Raw genomic sequence first — 6,931 nt, 5'->3', positions numbered from 1 at the left:
GAGGATAATCACAATTGCAGAGATTCTCCCCAAAGAGTGAGGGATATGAGCCCCATGTCAGGTTTCCAAGCCCAGAAGTCCTGCAGCAGTAAGACAAAACCCCAGAATGTCTGGCTTTAAAGGCCAGCAGGGCTTGTGTATGGGAGATTCAGAGGGCTGTAGGGCACAGAGACTCTGCTTTTAAAGGGCACACACAAAATCTCACATGCTCTGAGTTCCAGTGTAGAGTTAGCAATTTGAAAGGAGCCTGGCTGAGACACATTTGTTGATCTTGGAGAGGAAGGAGGCCACTGGGATACCCCCTGGAGACAGATGCTGGCAGCAGCAATTTTTAGGGTGCTCATGCTACCATAAGGACACTCCATTTTAGTGTCCTTCTTCTAGCCAGCTAGTACCAGGGGATTTCCTGCCTAGCAGCAAGCCAGCAATAGTCCTGGGACTCCTGGGCTGAGCAGCCAGTCATGCCAGAACCTGGACTCATCCTCCAGCAGGCTGGCCCCAGCCCCAGGACCCACCAGTCCCCAAGGAAGCTGCCCCAGGACCCAGCCCAGCCTACCAGTGAACTGACAGCAGTCCCAGATCTCGCCCCCCACCCCAGTCCCTTTACCTGTCATGCCACCTACCTACCAGTGAGCCAGCAGTCACTGAATGAGATAGGGCTTGGCAGCCAACTAGTCAAGATCCAGCCCTGCCTACTAGCACATGCACAGTAGCTGGCTCTGCCCCTATAGAAAGGTGCATAGAGCCCACATAGAGGGCACCCCTAGAGCATATAACTCTAGTGACAAGAGGGAAGTGAGCTGCTGGGCCCATAGGGCATCTCCTATATAAGGCCACTTTTCCAAGATTAGGAAATGTAACCTACCTACCAAATACATAGAAATAAGCACAGAGAATTACACAAAATAAGGTGGCAGAGGAATATGTTCCAAACAAAAGAACAAGACAAAACTTCAGAAGAACTAAGCAAAGTAGAGATAAGCAATCAATCCAATAAGGAGTTCAAAGTAATGATCATAAAGAGACACAATGAACTCAGGGAAGAATTGATGAACACAGTGTGAAGTTTAACAAAGATTTAAAGAAGAACCAAACAGAGCTGAAGAATATATTAAGTGAAATAAAAAATACACTAGAAGGTATCAATAGGAAATTAGATGATGCAGAGGAATGGATCAGTGACCTAGAAGACAGAGTAGTGGAAACCACCCAGGCTAAGAAGAAAAAAGAATTTTTAAAAAATGAAGATAGTTTAAGAGACATCTGAGACAATATCAAGCATACTAACATTCACATTCTAGAGGTCCCAGTAGAAGAGAGAAAGAGATGCAGAACTTATTTGAGGAAATAATAGTTGAAAACATTTGTAATCTGAGAAAAGAAACATACATCCAGGTCTGAGAAGCACAGAAAGTCCCAAGCAAGGTGAACCCAAGAATCCACACCAAGATACACTGTAATTAAAATGTCAAAAATCAAAGATAAAGGGAGAATTTTAAAAGGATTGAGAGAAAAGCAGCTAGTTACATACAAGGGAATTCTCATAAGACAATCAGCCAACTTTTAAAGAGAAATTCTGCATGCCAGAATGGTGTGACACAAAATATTCAAAATGGCGAAAGGAAAAAACCTACAAACAAGAATATTCTATTCAGCAAGGCTATCATTCAGATTGGAAGGACAGATAAAAGAGTTTTACAGACAAGCAAAATATACAAGAGTTCAGAGCCACTAAGATGCCATTATAAGAAATGTTCAAAGAGTTTCTCTAAGCTGAAAAGACCACAACTAGAAATACAGAAATTACAAAAAAAAAAATCTCATAGGTAAAGGCAAACATATAGTAAAGGTAATATATCAACCACTCATAAAGCTAATAGGGATGATATAAGACAAAAATAGTAAAATCATCTATATCCACAATAAGTAAAGGGATACATCAAACAAAAAATGTAAAATATGATGTTGAAAATATTGAACATGGGGAAAATAAGTATGAATGTTTTTGAACTTGAGATCATCTTAAAATAATCACGTATATACATAAGTTATTATCTGTGAACCTCATGGTAACTGCCAATCAAAACTATATAATAGATATACACACAACAAAAAGAAAGGAATCCAAACATAAGATTAATTATAGTCATCAAATCACAAGGTGAGAGAGCAGGAGAAAGAGCAAAAGAAAAAGAAAGGAACAAAAATGACTACAAAATCAAGCAGAAAACAATGAACAAAATGGCAATGAGTACATACCTATCAATATTTATTCATTTATTTATAAATTTCATGCTTAATTTGAAATTCAAGTCCAATTTTTTAATTTAATTTAATTTTTTGGTTTTTATTTTTTAAAGTTATTTATTTATTTTCTTATTTTTTGGCTGTGTTGGGTTTTTGTTGCTGTGTGCGAGTTTCTCTAGTTGCAGCAAGCAGGGGTTACTCTTCCTTGTGGTACACAGGCTCCTCAGTGCAGTGGCTTCTCTTGTGGAGCATGGGCTCTAGGAGTGCAGCTTTAGCAGCTGTGGCTCGAGGCCTCAGTAGTTGTGGCTCACGGGCTCTAAGTGCGCAGGCTCCGTAGTTGCGGCACATGGGCTTAGTTACTCCATGGCATGTGGGATCTTCCTATGTCTCCTACATTGGCAGGCAGATTCTTAACCACTGCACCACCAGGGAAATCCCTCAATAATTACTTTAAATGTAAATGGACTAATGCTCCAATCAAAAGACATGGAATGGCTGAGTAGATAAAAAAACAAAACTAATATATATGCTGCCTACAAGAGGCTCACTTCAGATCTAAAGACACACACATACTGAAAATGAGAGGATGGAAAAGGTATTCCATGCAAATAGAAATGAAAAAAAAGCTGGGGTAGTGATACTTATATAAGACAAAATAGACTTTATTATTTATTTTGAAGATTAGAACATTTACTTTTTTGGGGAAAGTTCATATTGAAAACTGCAGTTTCTCATTCTTACAAGTTATAAAATAATAATTTGATATATAAAGTGAATTGTCTTCATTATGTAAGTACAAATGGTAAAAAAATAATCTATATGGTATATCATATATTTGCCATTCAGATAAATCTTACATCCCTGGATTCTCCTGTGGTATATTTTGCATCATATTTTAAAAATCTCTTTGCCAAGGAAAACCAAGTTGTTAACTAGATTAAGTTTTTGCTTAGAGTTGCAATCTATCAGAAGCTGTGTCTATATGAGTAGAGCCCGGTCAAAACTAAGATGAAAAATTCAAGCCATTTCTTCTCTTTAGCCTTTTTTAATGTTACTTTTGTGAAAGCAACCAGCCCCTAATGCTTTACTGAACAGTCTAGTCATATCATCAGTCATGATGAATTAGACCAGTCCATCTTTCAATCCAGTCTACTCTTGTCCTGCACACAAAAGAGTACACATTTGCATTTTTCCAAACCCCAACCCTACAAACCACTTTAAAAGAGAAAATTTCATCTTAACATTTTGCTATCTAAGGACGCCTTGCTACTGCAATATGTTTGGCCATGAAGAATACTCTCCTCAATGCCATGCCATGTCAAGTTAACATGAAGCTTAGAAAAAAGTCAATTATTAAGGTTACTAATTAGAAATTCTCACAAATAATACACATTTAAGAAATATTTTTGCTTCTTTAAATAGCTGGAGGCTTGAAAAAATTTATTTATTGCATATGTTTTAGAATGTTGGGTCACTAACAATTTTTACTTATATCTCCCTCTTTTGCTTAGTGCTCTATAAACCCAGTCCATTCTTATCTGGGAAAAGCAAAAACTTGATTAGATTACTTAAATCTCTGAAGCCTTCTTATTTTTACCTTATAAAGTGATATGTTTAATATTTACATTCTTTTACAAATGCAGTATAAATAGCATAGACAGTTATGAGAAAATATTGGCATATCATAGAAAATTAGTTAAAAGAAGTAAATCTTGTTTAACTCTACAAAACACATATAAAATATGAATATAAAACTATAACACCATTTAAGAAACATTTTTTCCCAAATTATTTTAACATTTTGACTAGTTTAACTGTATGAATGCTGCCATAAAAAATACGTCCAAATTATTCTGAGGAGAAGTCTTTCTTTGCAATCCGTCTCAGTAGCAGTGATTTTCTTCTGTTTGTTTCCCAGCATAGGTGGATGTGTAGAAATACCTGGACTTGGCATTTCCCTGGAGGCCATCTTCATAGCTGGGAAAGTGACAGAAGAATGCACAGCCATCAGGATAATTGTGGCTGCCCACCTGAGGCCTTGGGCCCAGATATGGATGTAGTGACAGGACGGTTGGTATGAGGTTGAAAGTCTATGTGTACTTCACATGGTAAATTACAAGGGAGATGATCTGGAACACAGCAGCCAGGGCCAAGAGGCCAGCATTCAGTCTCAGAAGGACAAGCACTTGGGATCCACAGGAGGCAAAGAAGGAGAGGATGAAAACAGATCAGCAGGATGATGAAACTGCAGAAAGGCATGGTGGCAGCTACCCTTCCCCACACGTACTTCACAAGAATCTGGCAGCCATCCTTGTAAGACCTGCTGTAACCACTCTCTTGAAAATATCACCACCACAGTGAGAATGTGTGGATATGGTCACCTGACTGCAGCCAGCTGTGGCTGGCCAGCATGATGATGTCAAAGGTGATGGTGCTGAGCAGGAGCAGGTGCAGGCCAGGCTTCAGGGCAGCATCGTGGTGGTGGCAGTGTGGAGGAGAGGGGTACAAGGGCATCAGACACCACCGGAGAGTGACCCACAAGTGTGGGCAATGTGACAAAAAGGCCAAAATAGACTTTAAAACAAAGTCTGTAATAAGAGACAAAGAAGGACATCACATAATGATAAAAAACATAAAGGGAGGAATTGAAAGTAACAGGGTAATAGTAAGAGACTTTAACACCCATGTACATCAATGGACACATCATCCAGATAAAAATATAATAAGGAAATATTGACCTTAAATGACACGTAAGATCAGATGAGATCATATATGTATATATGTGTGTGTGTGTATATATATATGTATATATATATGAAAGAGAGAGAGAGAGAACATTCCATCCCAAAGCAGCAGATTACATGCTAGGCCACAAAACCTGTCTCAGTAGATTTAAGAAGATTGAAATCTTAACAAACATCCTTTCTGATTACAACAGCGTAAGACCAAATGTCAACCACAAGAAAAAAAATGGAAGAAACACAAATACGTGGAATCAAAACAATGTGCTGCTAAACAACCAGTGGGTCATTGAAGAATCAAAGAGAAAATCAAAATAAAATCTTGAGATAAATAAATATGGAAACACAACATTCCAAAATCTATGGAATATAGCCAAAGCAGTTCAAAGAGAAAAATTATAGTCAGTGAAAAAAGCCTACCTCAGGAAACAAGAAAAGTCCTAAATAAGTGATTTAACCTTGCACTTAAAGAAACAAAAAAAGGAAGAACAAACAAAACTCAAAGTTAGTAGAAGGAAGGAAATGATATTGATCAGGGTGGAAATAAATATGAGACTAAAAAAGCAGGAGAAAGATCAATGAAACTAAGAACTGGTTCTTTGAAAAAATGAACAAAATTAATAAAGCTTTAGACAGACTCATCAAAAAGAAAAAAAAAGAGAAGACCCGAATATATAAAAACAGAAATGAGAGAGGTTACAGTTGACACCATAAAAATACAATGGATCAGAGAGACTACTACAAACAACTATATGTCTACAAACTGGACAATCTAGAAAAATGGATGAATTCCTAAAAACATACAATCTTCTAAGACTGAATTAAAAAGAAATAAAGAATATAAATAGAATGATTGCCAGTAGTGGCATTGGATCAGTAATCAAAATCTCCTAACAAACAAAAGACCAAGAATAGAGCGCTTCTCTTGCAATTCTATCAAGCATTTAAAGAAGCATTAACACCTATCCTTCTCAAATAGTTCCAGAAAATTGAAGAGGAAGAGTCACTTCCAAACTCTTTCTATGAGGCCAGCATCTCCCTGATAATGAAACCAGATAAAGACACCACACATACACACACAAAAAAAATACAGGCCAATATCACTGATGACTACAGATTCAAAAATCCTCAACAAAATATTAGCAAACCAAATCCAATAACACATTAAAAGGCCCATACACCATGATCAAGTAGGATTTATCCCAGAGATACAAGGATGATTCAATATCCACAAATCAATGAATGCAGTATGCCGCATTAACAAAAAGGATAAAAAACACATGATCATCTCAACAGATGCAGAAAAAGCTTTTGACAGTAAGTAAAACAGTATGGTGATGGCACAAAACAAATACATATATCAACAGAACATATTAAAAGGACCAGAAATGAACCCACATGTGTATGGGCAATTAATCCCTGACAAACAATGGAAGAATACACAATGGGGAAAAGGCAGGCTCTCATATAAATGGTGTTGAGAAAACTGGACAACTACATGCAAAAGAATCAAACTGGACTACTTTCTCACACTATATACAAAAATAAACTAAAAATGGACTAACAACTTAAAGGCAAGTCCTAAATCCATAGAACTCCTAGAAGAAAACATTGGCAGTATGCTCTTTGACAGCAATATTTTTTTGTATCTGTCTCTTCTGCTAAGGAAAACAAAAATAAGTAAATGGGACTTTATCAAACTAAAAAAACTTTGCACAGCAAAGGAAACTATCAACAAAACAGCATGACTGCCAAATGAATGGAAGAAGATATTAACAAGTGACACATCTGATAAGGGATTAATATCCAAAATATACAAAGAACTCATACCACTCAATATCAAAAAAATCAAACAACCCTATTAAAAATGGGCTGAGCACTATTTACAATAGCCAGGACATGGAAGCAACCGAAATGCCCATCAACAAATGAATGGATACAGA

The 6,931-nt window shown here is 37.0% G+C and overlaps 1 pseudogene; it reads right to left on the bottom strand.

The window, feature by feature from the left end:
• Window positions 1–4,130: 4,130 nt before the first annotated feature.
• On the bottom strand, window positions 4,131–4,761 carry LOC130854909 (p53 apoptosis effector related to PMP-22-like; annotated as a pseudogene).
• Window positions 4,762–6,931: the final 2,170 nt, after the last annotated feature.

The sequence above is a fragment of the Hippopotamus amphibius genome, chromosome 6 (genome assembly GCF_030028045.1).
Source record: "Hippopotamus amphibius kiboko isolate mHipAmp2 chromosome 6, mHipAmp2.hap2, whole genome shotgun sequence".
NCBI lineage: Eukaryota > Metazoa > Chordata > Mammalia > Artiodactyla > Hippopotamidae > Hippopotamus > Hippopotamus amphibius.
The sequence above is the reverse complement of the archived record's forward strand: the minus strand, read 5'-3'. Positions and strand labels throughout refer to the sequence as shown.